This window comes from Herpailurus yagouaroundi, unplaced genomic scaffold (assembly GCF_014898765.1).
Source record: "Herpailurus yagouaroundi ecotype Mexico unplaced genomic scaffold, PumYag 198, whole genome shotgun sequence".
NCBI classification, from domain to species: Eukaryota; Metazoa; Chordata; class Mammalia; order Carnivora; family Felidae; genus Herpailurus; species Herpailurus yagouaroundi.
Genome location: NW_024412429.1, coordinates 35,008,703 through 35,023,705, shown reverse-complemented (window position 1 = coordinate 35,023,705; position 15,003 = coordinate 35,008,703). Strand labels below are relative to the sequence as shown.

General features: G+C 41.0%; 1 protein-coding gene across 1 annotated transcript in view; it reads right to left on the bottom strand.

Annotated features, from left to right (window-relative positions):
• SAMD3 (sterile alpha motif domain containing 3) overlaps positions 1–15,003 on the bottom strand; it is a 57,492-nt gene that overhangs the window by 36,333 nt on the left and 6,156 nt on the right. The gene's annotated exons all lie outside the window — the stretch shown is intronic.

Sequence of the window (15,003 nt, the reverse complement as noted above, 5' to 3'; positions counted from 1 at the left end):
TTTAAATCTATTTTTATTTTTTAATTTAATTTTATTTATTTTTTTCTTTTTAGAGAGAGGAAGAGTGAGCTGATGAAAAGGGTAGAGGAGAGAGAGAGAGAGAGAGAGAGAGAGAGAGAGAATCTTAAGCAGGCTCCACACTCAGCACAGAGCCCGACAGGGACTCAGTCCCACAACCTTGGGATTATGACCTGAGCCAAAATCAAGAGTTGGCTGAGGCACCCCAGTCTTTGGCTATTCTAATAAGGTAAGCGTAGTTTCTGAATTAAAAGTACATGTCAGATACTTACATCCGGATGAAGTTTGTACAAAAGGCTACAGAAAACTATAGCTGCAGAAACCAAATCAAGCTCATCAGTGTTTACTGGGGGCTGCAGGTTGGAGTGGGGACTGACGGCAGAGGGGCGCAAGGGGAGTTATTCAGGGGGATGGAAGTGTTCCAAAATGGATTGTGACAATGACTGTGCACCTGTACAAATGTGCTAGAGTTAACTGAGCTGTATATTTTAAATAGATGAACTTCATGTTACGTAAACGATACTCCAATAAAGTTATTTACAGAATTAAATATGAGAACCACTTGAAAAACCTCAAGTCAGTAACTGAACATTAAGTGTGTAAAAAGAAGAATCTATAGGAAAATTTCCACACAACTTATCAGGGGCAATAGGCTTGCTTTGGGATGGAAGTGAAGTAGGAGAGGCGAGCCAAGTAGAAGACAAAGAACAGAAGGATTTCCTGAATCAGCCTAAGTAGATTTATTTTCTGGCACGCCCATGGAATCCTTAGCAGTCCAAACAAACTTCTGATGAGTTTTGAAAGGCCAGGCTTCCTTTAGAATGTGAGGTCATATATTATAAAAGTGCATGAGCTATAACGAAGCATGGGGGACAAAGAATAGAGGAGAAAGCACTGTCCTCTCTTTTCATGATAAGCTCCCTGCTTGTTTCCCCTCTTTGGCAGTCCTGTATCAGTGGTGAAACTATGTCCCGGCAGAAATAAGCACATGGATAATTTAATACTTGATCCAACGCAGCAACAGGCAATTCCCAGATGACATTTGTGCTTCAGCCCAAACTATTTCCAGTATGTTTTTCTCTCATTTCATTCAATCATTTAACCCAAAGTAACTGGGGGAGTGGAGGGGGGGTGTCTATGGTATGCCAATTACTCTTCTATAATCCTGATTTCCTTTCCTATTGTAACAACTTGTTTCTTTTCCCCATGATCTCTCCCTTACCCACTCAGACCAAGAGTGTAAAGAAAGGCAAGTTTTGTTTGCTGTATTTTGTGCCTTCCCTAAGTTTTTAAAAGGTGCTGTAACTGTGCAGGTGTTAAACTTGGTTTCAGTACGTTCTATCTCCTTTGCCCCAGGAGTTTCTGGTAGCTGAAGTAGCTGCATGACGTCTTTGGGCTTTTCAGGTTGCGATCTCTTGTTTAGTACTGCATCAGAGGGTAGCTTCAGGATTCCGATGCTAGCAGATAAGGCTTGCTACAATTTTTACCTTCTTGTTCTCTATATATTTTTCGGTATGTCTCTTTTCTTCAAAATAAGGGTAGGGACTATATACCACGGTATTATTTTTGTCAAATGCCCTAATTGTCGCTAGGTATATGCAAGCTCTATCGAAGCTAGGTATTACAGCTTGCTTTTAATAGCATTCTTAGGCAAAATCAGAGGCATCATTTTGTTTTCTTTACATTGAAGCGATTTAACAAGGTATTCTGGAAGTGAGGGGAATACAAGTTATGCGATCTAATACAAATCCAGACAAGTATTACACAAGTAAAGGGACTCATCAGAAATTTAACATACACTCTAGGGGTACCTGGGTGGCTCAGTCGGTTAAGCGTCTGACTCTTGGTTTCGGCTCAGGTCATGATCCTGTGGTTCATGGGATTGAGCTCTGAGTTGGGCTCTGGGCTGATAGCGTCAGCCCAGACACTCTCTCTCCCTGTCTCTGCCCCTCCCTCACTTCTGTGTGAGTGCACAAGTGTGTGTCTCTGTCTCTCAAATTAAGTAAATAAACATTTTTATAAAATAAAAAGAAAAAAAGAAAAAAGAAAAACACACTTTAATTTAGAAGCAGATAACGGCACAATCGTTTCCCATTCATAAAATGATATTTTCATTGAACCAAAAAAAAAAAAAATCTTTACTGTGAGGTTAAGATTATTCGTAATATCTTCATTGAGGCAGAGTTGAGCAGAATACCAGTGGAAGTCATCCTAAAGCAAGTGCAAAGAGCAGAAAGCAATCCCAAACTGAGCGGACACTAATACTTCTATCCCCACCTCAGTGCCAGCGCTTGTCAACAAAACACCACAAAAGACCTCTGATCCAACGGATCTCAATCCTGGGTATGCAATAAAATCAACTGAAAAGCTTATAAGACTTTTAAGACAATGCTAGTGGCTAGGATTGATCCCAGTCTAAGTGAATCAAAGTCTATTGCACTAAAGAGTTTATATGTAGAGTTTATTTTGTAATAAAAAACACTTCCAATTAAGTTGACACATTTGATAAATGGCAATATCATCACTGCAATATGCATTAATTTTAAAAAAATATGAAATGAGGTTCTCATGAAAGAACGTTCATTGGTTTTGAAATGTTGTTTAACTTTGGGGTGAAAAATCATCTAATTTTGCAGACAGTAGGGGGCTCACCTATGGGAAGGAAGATAGCTGTATTAAGAACAGGTCAAGTTGAGCTCCAGCTCTCTAAGGAAAAATTTCAATGCACAGAAGACAGAGACTGAGCCTTGGAAGTGGCCAAAAAGGCGTATGTGTTATCCGGGGACAGGGACCATTTCTTTTATCTCCAATATATATAATTTTGCTTAGTAGAGTTAATGCACAACGACTTTGATGGGAGGATGAATGTGGTCAACTGAAAGGAGTGGTTATCTGAGCAGGGCTGAATTCACTTTGGTCTCAACAATATATCTAACCTTTCAGCGGTTCCTCACTGCATTTGCTACCCTGGTAATCCAACCCACCATTTATGCTCCCAATATGTCCCTCATATCACTCCCATCATGCCTTTCCTTAATCTCTTGCACATTAACCTCCTCCCAATCTCTTTATTAAGACTGCCTCCTTGAAAATTGATAATGATTTCCTAATTTACAAATTCAGGACCTTCAGGCAATGGCTTTTTCAAGATCTTTCTAACCACATGTAGTACAATTGACCACTTTTTCACAGTCCTGTTTTCGTTCTCATTTTCCTATATGCTATTTTACTTGCTTCCCGTCTTCCCGTTTCTCCAAGAACTCAATAATCTCTTTTCCATGCTTTGCCCTCCATCTCCAGCAACTTGTACATTATTCATTTCATACTCAACATGTCCAAAATGATTTATAATCTTTTCATTTCAAAACCAGTTTTCCATTTACTGTAGAATGAATTGTGTCTCTCCCACCAACATTCATACAATTGAAGCCCTAATTCCCAATGACGCTGTGGTGAGAGGACTTTTATAGAAATAATTAAGGTTAAATGAGCCCCTGATATATAGGATTAGTATTCTTATAAGAAGAGACATCAGGGAGCACACTCTCTTTCTGGCCATTTGCAAGCCAGGAAGACAGTTCTCACCAGAAATTGGCTGACACCTTGATCTTGGACTTTCCAGCCCCCAGAATGTAAGAAACAAATTTGTTTTTTAAACCACCCAGTCTATTTAATTATGGCAGCTGGGCTAAGACACCATTCCAATTTCCATGTTTCTTTCATTGTATTGCTTTCCCTTAGCAACTCAGACTTAACACTTCACTGTCTTTTTCATCTTAATTCTTTACATCTGGGTATCATGAAAATTTCCCTATATCTTATCTCTTGTATTTGCCTACTTCTCTCCATTGTTCATGTTACTACATTTACCCAGGCATTCAAATGTGGGCTACTTCAGCAATTGACCAGCAGAGTTCTGCTTCTGGAATGGCCTAATTAGCTCACACTGAACCAGCTATCCCTCGAATAATAACTATTAGCACTAGACAAAATACAAAAGCAAATAAACAAGCAAACAAAAATGAATTGAAAACACTGGCAAGTAGAAAAAAAAAACAGGCAGATTCTGAAGAGGAGTCTACACTTGGAAAAAAAAAAGAAGACATGGAATGAATTTCCTTTTTATGACTTTTGGCCTGAAGGCAGGCCTCAGGCAGGGCTGCTAAAACTCTAAGAGCAAACCCACCATCTTTCTGGACTGCTGAATTAGTGGGCAGAGTCTGGGCAACCTCATCTCTGGAAAGGGAGAGGAGAGTCTCAGAAAGGAAACACCTAATGAGAGGGAACTACAAATTCTGTGTCTAAACGGTCCAAATCTTTGGCTGATCTGGAACCACACATGTGCATAGCTCCATTGCAAATAAGAGAACTAAACTTGGATTTGAGCCGATCCCCAAGAGACAGTTTTAAATGTGAGCCCAACAAATTTTGTTGTTTTGCTAAAACAAACTAACCAACAATCAACACTCTTCAGGTGAATAAGCCAGAATCAAGAGTCTCCACACTGTAACATTCACAATGTCTAGGATATAATCCAAAATTATGTGACATAAACAAAGTCCCAGAAAAGTGTGACTCATTTTCAAGAGTAAATGCAATTAACGGAGTATGATGTTGAGATAATCCAGATGTTGATGAGGACTTTAAAATAGCTAGCATAACAATGTTCAGTGACTTAGAGGAAAATGTGCTTGAATGATTTAAATAGTAAGACATTTTAGCAGTGAAATAGAAATTATTAAAAAGAACCAAACAGAAATTTTAGGAGAGAAAATTACAAAATTTGAAATAAAAAAAATGTACTAGCCAGGATTAACAGTAGAATGGAGGTTATATATTATATACTCTATATAGAGTGAGCTTGAAGGCAGAACAGTAGAAATAATCCAGTCCAAAAAACATAAGGAGAAAATAGATTGAAAAAAAATAGGGTAATAGTTCACTTTTTAAATTCCATGTTGCCATATTTTATCCCCTTAGAGAGTCATAAAACCTTCTCCTTTTGACCTTCTATCTAATTTTACATAAACACTGATATCGTCATGTCAATCTGTAGAAGAGTCAGAAAGAGCTGGCTAATGACTTCCAAGTGCTCTTTGACCCAAGACATAACCCAGGTACCCAGTACATTAAACCAGTCTTGATTGACACGGTAACTATGCCCAAGAAAAAGAAGCAACTCAAGTTCTAGGCCCCTGGATCCTGGTCTGATTGAATGACCATATCAAACTATGCCAATTCATACCTGTCTATCTGAGGTCAGGACACTTTAAGAAAGCTGTCAATGAGGCTATTCAAAAGTAACATCTCTCTGTAGCTTGCCAGGCTCCCGGGTTCCTATGGAGAAGCCCTTCCTAGGACTCAGTTGCCCTGCCATGATAATAAAGCGGATACCCAGGACTACTGTCTCTAGAGAGAAGACAAACAAGATGTATAAACAAAAAACAGAGCTTGACAAGAAACATATTGCATGGACAGTGGACTGTTGCTGGCCTCCTATGTTTGTCCTAATCATATAACAAATTTTGCCTTAATTTGATGAACACTTGGGCTACCACTTCAACTGTTATCTTTTGGAGCAGTTTATTCTGAAGAAACACTCACTGGTTACCTTTGTTTCTATGACTGGAATCTACAGAGGAGCTCAGCTGTCTCTGGGTTTACGTGATCTGATAACTGTATATCATGTGATGTGATCTGATAAGTGCACATCACGTATAAGCCACATGCAGTCCAAACACTCAAGAATCCAACATTTCTAGGGACTATTCCCAATGTGTTAAGGAATTTTAAAAAAAACCTCAGGTATTGAAAGATTGCTGGGATTAGACAGAAGCCACTGTGGAAGTTTCACTGCAAATCTACAAGTCCCATAGTTTAAAGACCAAGTGTATGGGAAAGCTGAAACTTTGCCTGTGAGACCTGACTGTACTAGATGTTTTGCCTTTTGTGATTCATCATGTGAACTTCACCCTTTTCCCAGTTGTTATAGGCATGATAATCTTCCTTCTTCCTTACAAGGTAACCCACATGTTGAGTGACATGGGTGATTCAGGATTCTCCTGTCCCTAGCCATCATGTACTATGCATTGAACACGGTAGATAGGCCATCAGGGACCCAATGTGCTGTGTTTATCTCTTCGACCAAGAGCATCTCCAGTATCTGGTCTTGCTGAGAATAGTCCTATTTCTAAGGGCAGCCTGAGGCGGGCCTATTCTTAAGTTATCAGCACTGTGGGTTCCTGGAACTCTCCAAGAAGAGGAAAATAACTGATTTATTAACATATTTGAATGTAAAAAATGTATGTTTGGAAGGAAAAACCTGGAACTATTCCCTGCAATAAAAACCCCATTTAGAGCCATTGAGTGTTGGCAGTTATTTTATCCCCATGAAAGCAGACACTCTTGCTTTAGGGAGACTGTAAACTCTTGAACCTCCAGACCAAAAAGTGTCAGCATTTCTTTGTGAATTAAAACACCTTAAGAGTCCAAAGCTTTTGCTTCCAATTTAGTGGACTCTCATATTTGAAGAAATTTTCCCATTCTCCCTTTACGTATCTCCACAAATAAAGCAGGTGATAAGGTTTTTAGATTCTATAAACAAAAACAAAATTCATGGTGTGTAACTTCTTAACATCCCAAATTTGAATTCATCATACTTAATACTTAGGACAATTCATAACATGGTCCAATTTTGTGCTATCTTATTATCAGCTATTATCCAATGTGAATTCTCAGATCCAGCCAAAAATCAAGCCTTCTATATCTGCAGAACACCCTATACATGTATCAGTAGTTGCTTCTCTCACCCAGAAATCCCTGAGCTTTCCTCATACTCCTAGGCTCATCTTAAGCACTTCTGGTGAACTCTCCTCCATTCTCCTGGCTCTCAGGTGGTCTCCCTTATCTGAATCCCCCACATGGCCTCGTCCAATGTTGGCCCCATGGGTACTGAGCTAAGTCTTGGCTCCTCATCTGTTTTGATTTCCCTATGAATTTGCTGAGTGGAACAGTTTGTAACAAAAATGTAAAAGATTTAGGAACATTTGAAAGAGATATAAAATATTAAATGTAATATTCTATGACAGATAAAGACGGTCTTTAGTTCCATACATTTTTGTTTTCACACATAAAATCGCCATCTTTCCAGAAGGAGAGTTCTGCTATATTAAAAACAGCCCACCTACCTCAAAAGAACCATTGACTAGCAAGGCATCAAGCCAATGTGCCAGCAAAAAGAAGTGCCACATCACTAAGTCCTTATGTTTGAGATATGCAAACCAGTGGGACCCAAATGCTAGAGAGGCAGATCTGGGATTGGAGTGGAGTCTTCTGTATGCACAAAAGGTATCCAAGAATTAGACTGGCTGGGGAGAATTGCAAAATGATCAATGTCCTCTCCCCACCCCCCCAGTAAAGCCTCCCAAAAAGGAACTTTCTCAGTGTCTCACCAAGCTTCAGCTGCATCCCATGTGGCTTCGCTACAGAACCAGGGGCAGACTTCCCATCACACTCATCTGAATCCTGGTTGACTTCTGGAGCCATAGTCATTTCATGTATCATCCCTGCTATCTTAAACTTCAGAGAACAAATGGCACCTTTCTCCAGGAGCATCTATTTAGAGATAATCTACTACTTCAGGGACTGTGATGCTTTTCTAATTTTATAAAATAGTATAGCTTTCTGGTCCTCCAGAAAAAAGAACCAAGGACAACTGGATCACGTGGCTGTGAAGAATGGCCATTCAGGCCAAAGGGCTTGGTCTTCACATCTGAAGTAGCACAGGGGTAGTACTGCCATCATGGGAAGAGAAAGCTGTGACAATTGCAATGCTTTCCAGGGACTGGACTGAAAGATTGTGTCCCACAAACCATTTTATTTTGAGATCTCATTTTCATTTTCTTCTTCTCCTCACCCAAACTTACAGACTTTATCCACTGAGAATGGTATAGATTGGCAAGCCCAGTGTTACATGATCAACTCTGAAACTAAATGCATGTAACCACAGCAACATCTAAAAGCTTAAATGTTTTTGGAACATAGAAGAAGAGGGAGGAAGCTATAGCAGCTTAGATATCTGTTTAAAGAAACTGCTATCACTTTAGCCTAGAAAAGAAAAGGATGTTACAATATATATATTCAAAATAATGATCAAACTTGACCTAACTACAAGTTAAACAGAAATATTGCTCTGTGTTCTATGCCAGTACTCTGGCAATTGCCTGCTTTACTTTACCTAGGCAAGACTTTCCACTGCTAAGAACACAAGATGAACAAAAAGTTTGGCAAAACTCTCTAAAGAGGCACATGCCAATGAGCAAAGTGAGACGCCACCTCTGAAAACAGTGAACAGTGTCACTGCAAGACATACATGGACTATGACGGAAATGTTCTTTTGTTGCCAGAAATGATGGTACCTACCACTAATTCAGAAAAAGCTTGCTCCACACTCTCAGCATTTTGATATTTGCTTTTAATTTATGTTTTATAGTGACAGGCTTTCACATCTGCCATTTAATCCGTGAGTCTTCCAGAAGAATTTAGTTTCTGAAGTGCATGTGTGAACACATACTCAGATACAAAAAGGGGGTAGAGATGTGAATGGCATCAGGCATGTGCTGTAGTGTAGACACACTCCTCTCAAATTCTCCCTGTCTTTGACTGCCAGTGTGAGTGTCAAAGACCCAGGAGCCTTTGGGGCCTTGACTAATCACAAAAAGAAGCCAATATAAATAATTATTTTACGTCTTCCTATTATCCAATTCCTCTTGCTATTGGCAGCCCTACAAAAATCCAGGAACTTCTAGCTTATACTTTCAATATTTATGCTTACTAGCATGATAGTCACAAAAACCATAAATAGGTCTCAGAGCTATCATGCATGAGTCCCTTTTTCATTTTTGTTCCTCTTTCATACATAAGCAAAATTAATGAGACATTACCTACTTAGTTGTTGCAAAGTGGTTCAGTACTACTATTTTGTAGTTTAGAAGTGTCAAAATATGACCACTTAGGATTGAGTGGATCCAGGGCAGCTTTTTAAAAAATCCACCTTCATACGACTAGACCTTTGGATCTGGACCTCCCAGAGAACAATATATGTCATGTCCTTACAGCATCTTTTTTTGGGGTGGGGGGGGGTGCGGTGTGCAGAGTATTGTGCAAATTTCACTTCTCAAATCTGATCAGAGTGCTTGTTTCATGTGCCTCTTGGGCAAGACCTTTAGTGACTTGGTCTTCTCCCAGCAGCCCTGTTCACCTGCTCATCTAGCCTGGGGTTGGCCAATTCCTCTACTATGGAGCTTCATAAAGATCACAGTTTTACATTTGTAAGGATTCAGGTAACCTGATTTATCACTGACTGTCACAGTAGTTCAGGGCATTCAGTGGCTCACTGAGGAATGTAGACAATTCTGAACAAAGATAGTGAGTCCCTCTCTTTGACAGGCTGTGTTATTGAACAGGCGTTCAGGCTCACTCCCATCAGGTGTGTACTTCCATGTAATGTTAATATGTAAAGTAGTAAGAAGAAGCTCTGGACTTATCTATTTTTCTTCACTCCATTGAATTCTATTGAATAAACTGTTAAGTATCTCCTTCACGATGCAATTCTGCCATAATTTGGATATGGCACCACCATTATTTCAGGCTCTGAAATACAAGGAAAAACTTACCACCTAGCAAGACTCTTCCCTCCACCTGCATTAATTAATCAAGTCCTCTTGATTTTCTATTTAAATATCATTTTCTCTATTACCACTGTCTTAGTTTGGACCATCACCATCTCTTGCTTAAACTTCACGCTAGCATCTTCCTTCTCTCATGCTTCTCCAGTCCCTTCTCTACATCACTGCCTCAATACATGATGAAACACCCCTGTAATCCATAGCAGTAGTTTTCAATTCTCATTATATATTAGAATTGGGTGTGTAACTTTAAAAAATACTGATGTACAGGTCCCACTCTGTCTTTGTTTGGGCTGCTGTCACAAATTAGACTGGGCGGCTTAAATCTCCCAGCTCAGGAGGTTGGAAGTGTGAGATCAGGGTGCTGGCACAGCTTGGTTCTTGGTGATTTCCCTTTTCCTGGTTTACAGAAGGCAGTCTTCTTGTCCTCACATGGTGGAAGGAGAGCCAGAAAGTTCTCTGGCTTCTTCTTACAAGAGCACTAATCCCATCCATGAGATGGGATTCACCTTCATGACCTAACTACCTCCCAAAGCCCCACTTCCAAATACTATCACATTGGGATTGGAGTTTCAGCATATGAAATGTGGGGGGACACAAACATTTAGCCTATTGTACATCACCAGAAATTCTTCTTTTTTTTTCTTTTTTTAGAGAGAGACAGAGCAAGCAGGGGAGGGGCAGAGACAAAGGAGAGAGAGAATCCCAAGCAGACTCTGTGCTGTCAGCATGAAGCCCAAATGGGGCTTGAACTCACCAACTGTAAAATGACCTAAGCTGAAACTAAGAGTCAGACGCTTAGCCTACTGAGCCACGTAGGCGCCCCAAATTGTCACCAGAAATTCTTGTTGGTCTAGTGCTTTGCTACTCAAGAGTGGCTCTCGCACTGGCGTTCCCTGGAAACTTATTGGAAATGTTGACTCTCAGGCCCCACTCCTGACCTATTAAATCAGATCTGCATTTTAACAAAACGCCCAGGTGATTTTCAAGTACAGAAGAGCTTGAGAAGCAGTGGTCTAGGGCGCTGATATATTTTGCTTAAATCTTGCAGGTGAACCTAATATACAGTTGCTCTGCTCATGGACACAGCCCAGAACCTCCTTACCTCTTGAATGGCACCTCTTACCATCTCCACCAACTCCATTGTCTCCACTGCTACCTCTCACTGTCCAAAACTACCGACTCCACAGAAGTCCCTATACGATTTCAGGTGTTTGTACCTTGGTGCATGCTGTTTGCTTTGCTCTGAATGTTCTTTTCCTTTCCTGCCCTATTTTGCTTTAGATAAGTTTCTAGTCAGCGTCCAAAATCCCCACAGAGGGCTTCTCCGTACTCACTTCCCTGAAAGTCCTATTTCTCCCTCTTTTGCGCTATTTCTGTACCCTGTGAATTTCTACTTCTCCATCCCTTTCCCAATATTGCAGTTATTAGCTTCCATATCTCTTACCTACTAGACTCGGAGGTCCCCTAGGTAAGGACTAAATTGCCCTCCACCTCACCCACAGTCTACCTAACACCTAGCTCATGATGTATATTCAGTAACTTTTGGACTGAACAAAGAGGGAAAAAAGATTAGAACTCAAGCTTACTTTAGCTCTCTAAAGACTTCATATTAGATTTAATGGGAATGCGCAGGAGTCGGAGAATTATTTATCAATGTGACAGCCCAATTTCCCCTGATTCTGTAGTTCTTGTTTGGCTGAGCCCAGATATCCTCCACTGAAGGAAACTCACCAAGTTCTAGCTTAGTGAGCCAGTATCCCTCGCTTCATTTGAGTCTCTGCTCCAGCATCACCTGGTCAAAGTCAAAAGACTTCCCTGAAAGTGCTGAGATAGAACGTTCCTGAATACACGGGTGCACACACACACGCACACACACTCACGCCACTCACTCTCTATCTACCCCTCCCTTTCCTTTGTATTATTGGTCTCCATAGCACTTAAATATATTATAATGTAGTGTCACTTTTTTTTTTTTTTTAACTTTTCTTCTCCATTAGACTGTGGGATAGGAGGTTTGGTCTGCCTTGTTCACTACTGTATCCTCAGTGCCTAAACAAAGTACCTGGCACAGAAATATTTACATATGAAATGAATGCTGGCTTAGCTAAGACATCTTTAAGTCCGTATTTCCTAAGGTGTTTTTTGTAATATTAACAGATGTTGCACGGAGAAAGAATTCTGGGTCAAACAAAGTGAAATGAGTTTTCTGTCTATAGGACTCCTCATAGCATTTACTGTCTCAGTGCACTGTGGGAGTCTCCAATTAAGGACTAAAGTTAGAATGTAATACTTACAAAGCACAGATGCTTTAGGTACAGATTCTATACACCTTGTGGTGGGAGATGGTGCGATCCTGCATTTCCCTCTGAAGGGTCCTCGCTCCACTGACGTGGGACGATTTATCACCTGTTGTCTTTGGTGCGCTTCATTGAACCTCCTTTTTTTTTTTTTTTTTTTTTTTTGCGCACTGGATAAGAGGCACATATGACCGTGGTGTCCTTATCTGAGCTGAATGATAGAGCCGACGGACGACACATCAAGTGTGGACCCACTGCCATTTGCTTTACTGAGCTTAGGCAGATGGGTAAGATCACTGAGCATTTCCAAGGAAATGTAGACCAAGGAAAAAATCATTAAGATGATTTTTAAATACACTTGAAACCATGACTAATTTATAATTATGACCTAAGGGAGAAGCAAAACATCTGCACACATATGCTTAAAGTTTAAGCAAAGTGTTTTTAAAGTAACATTTAAGAAACCTCTACCTCTTTATTTGATTTCATGCCTTATTAAGTACTAAAAGGGAAGCAAATTTTACAAATGAAAAACAAAGGACGGCATTGAAAAAAAAATCTCTTTCCAAAGGGTCACGAGCACATCTAAGATGGATCCTCATAATCCTTTCCTTACATCAAAGACGTGCATTTAAGCAATTCAGGAAAGAGCGTGGTATCACCTATCACCAGAAAAACCTGCACTACGTCACCGCACCCTAGTGTTTCCCTGGGACACACACATCTCTAGTAGAGACTTAGCCAAGGTCAGGTGAACAGCTTGACTCTGGAGCCTTCTTTTTCTTCTTGTTTGCAAATAATCTGAGTGGAAAGCACGTGTTCATGGAAAAAATATCACAAGAACGACAGCCACCTTGTACGGTGTGTTAATAGATGTCAGGTACTTGAATATGTTATCCCATTTGGACCTCACGAACTACACATGCAGGTGGATGTTCCCACCCTCTGTTGTGCCGAGACCACCTGGCAAGCAAGTGGAGGCAGGATTCCAGAGCAGGTGCATGCCCAAAGTGGGCACTTGTTCCACTGTCCCTCCCTGTCTCTTAAAAGCACGTGGCTTCACGAAAGCCTCCGAGCCAAACAATGTAAGCTTTCTAGCCTGTTATGTGTAAGTGGCTTATAAACTCCTGGAGTTGAACCCTGTGAAAAAGTCAGCATATTTAGTATGAATTGTATCAACAGATCGCAAAAGAAATTGACGTTATTCAAACATTTATCCTGCCCCACGAAGATACATTCAGTCTTTCGCTGGATCATACATACCCTCAGTTCAATTTAAAAACTCCTGCATAGACTCTGCGTGCCAAGGACTGTGCCAGCGCTGTTTATAACGACAAATAAGGCATGGTCTTTGCCCAGAAGGTGCTTTCAGTCTAATGAGAGAATAAAGACTTTAAAGCGACCAGTTCCGTTAACTACTTTTAAAAGTCAAGCAAGAGACACATAGAGCATACTACACAGATGCAGGGCTCTTTGCCCGGCCTGGAATAACAAAATGGAAGGTTCTTCTAAAAGAGGGATTTTGAGCAGAATCTTCAAAGATGAGCAGGTAGGGAAGGGAAGGGAACAACACAGCCTGATACAAAAGCCATGCAACAGCCCTTAATCAACCCCTGTTGAATGAATAACATGCTAGGCAGATGGGCAGGAGGAAGGGATCAAGGGTGGCTCCCTTGATATGGAGCTGGATGATGGAGCCCCCGTCTGAGATAGGCTGTGGGAAGGGAGAAAATCTGTGCCATGCCAGGCACGGCTCTAGATAAAGGGCAGAACTGGAGTGAAAATATTTAAACTAGGTACATTGTCTTTAATCTGTCTCTACCCACAACACAACTGATTGCCCAAGAGGAGACAGCTGATCCACGCTGGACCCCTTAGTTTCCCTTCCCTGGGTACTGAACTAAGCAACACTGAAAGACTGAATTGGTTGACTAGGATAACCTGAGCTGTTTTCAGGGAGAATTTAATGTGGAGTCAGTGCTATGGCAAGGTACTCATATGCCAGCCAGTCTGCACACAGCAGAGCAGCCATGAGTAGTAGGATAAATCCACCCTCCTAGGGAGAAGCAAGGGAATGAGGCAGACAAGGAAAGGAGAACAGAGACAGAGATGGCCATTGCATGGCTCCGTGAGTGCAAGGACAGCTTCCTCCAGGCCCAGAGAATTTACATGTTTTGCCTCTGTGTGTTGTGAAATGTTTTTATTACAATAAACCCCCCTTGTCTTATGTTAGTTTGAGTGGCTTTGTGTCTCTTGCACTCAAATACATACTAAGGCAGGGGACACGAGTTCATTTTTTGAACATATGTAGCTCTGAGGTGCTTGTGGATAGTGAGGGGCAGTCACATAGCTTAGGAGACACTTACTGATTACAGAGAAAGGTCTAGGAATATTGGCTCTGGTTTCCAAACCCTCCTATTTCTTTCCATTTCTCAGCCAGTCTGTTTTTTTCTCCCCCTTGCCAAGTTCTATGAAGAATGAGAATTACCATGAGGTCCAGGAAGTTTTCCTTTGACCAACCGTGTGAAAAAAATGGCAACAATCATCGTGCCCTGCAGGTATCACAGAACCATTACGAGGATGAAATGTCACGAGAAGGCCTAGAAAAAGAGAAAAGACCTACAGAACCCATAAAAGGTTGTGTCCTCACCTCCCACTGGCAGCAAGTAGGGAGAGAAAAGTCCTATGGCAAGTGGCAATACCACCTGGAACAGTGCTCCCGGAGCGGTGATAGTGCTACACTGAGTACTTCCCATGTGTTTCCACTGTGCTCAGCACTTGGCAGCCTTTATCCATGGTTAGATGATGGTTCTCACAAAAGTACCATGAAGAAAGTAGTATTGTTATTATTCCCATCGTGCAGATTTGGATACTGATTCACCGTGGTACTAGGGTCGCACTACTGGGTCTAATCATCTCTCCTCTTCTCTCTACTCACACCTGAACAGTTACAGAAGGGACTGGCTGCTGCTTTTGGGGGCTAAAGCTAACGGAAAGAG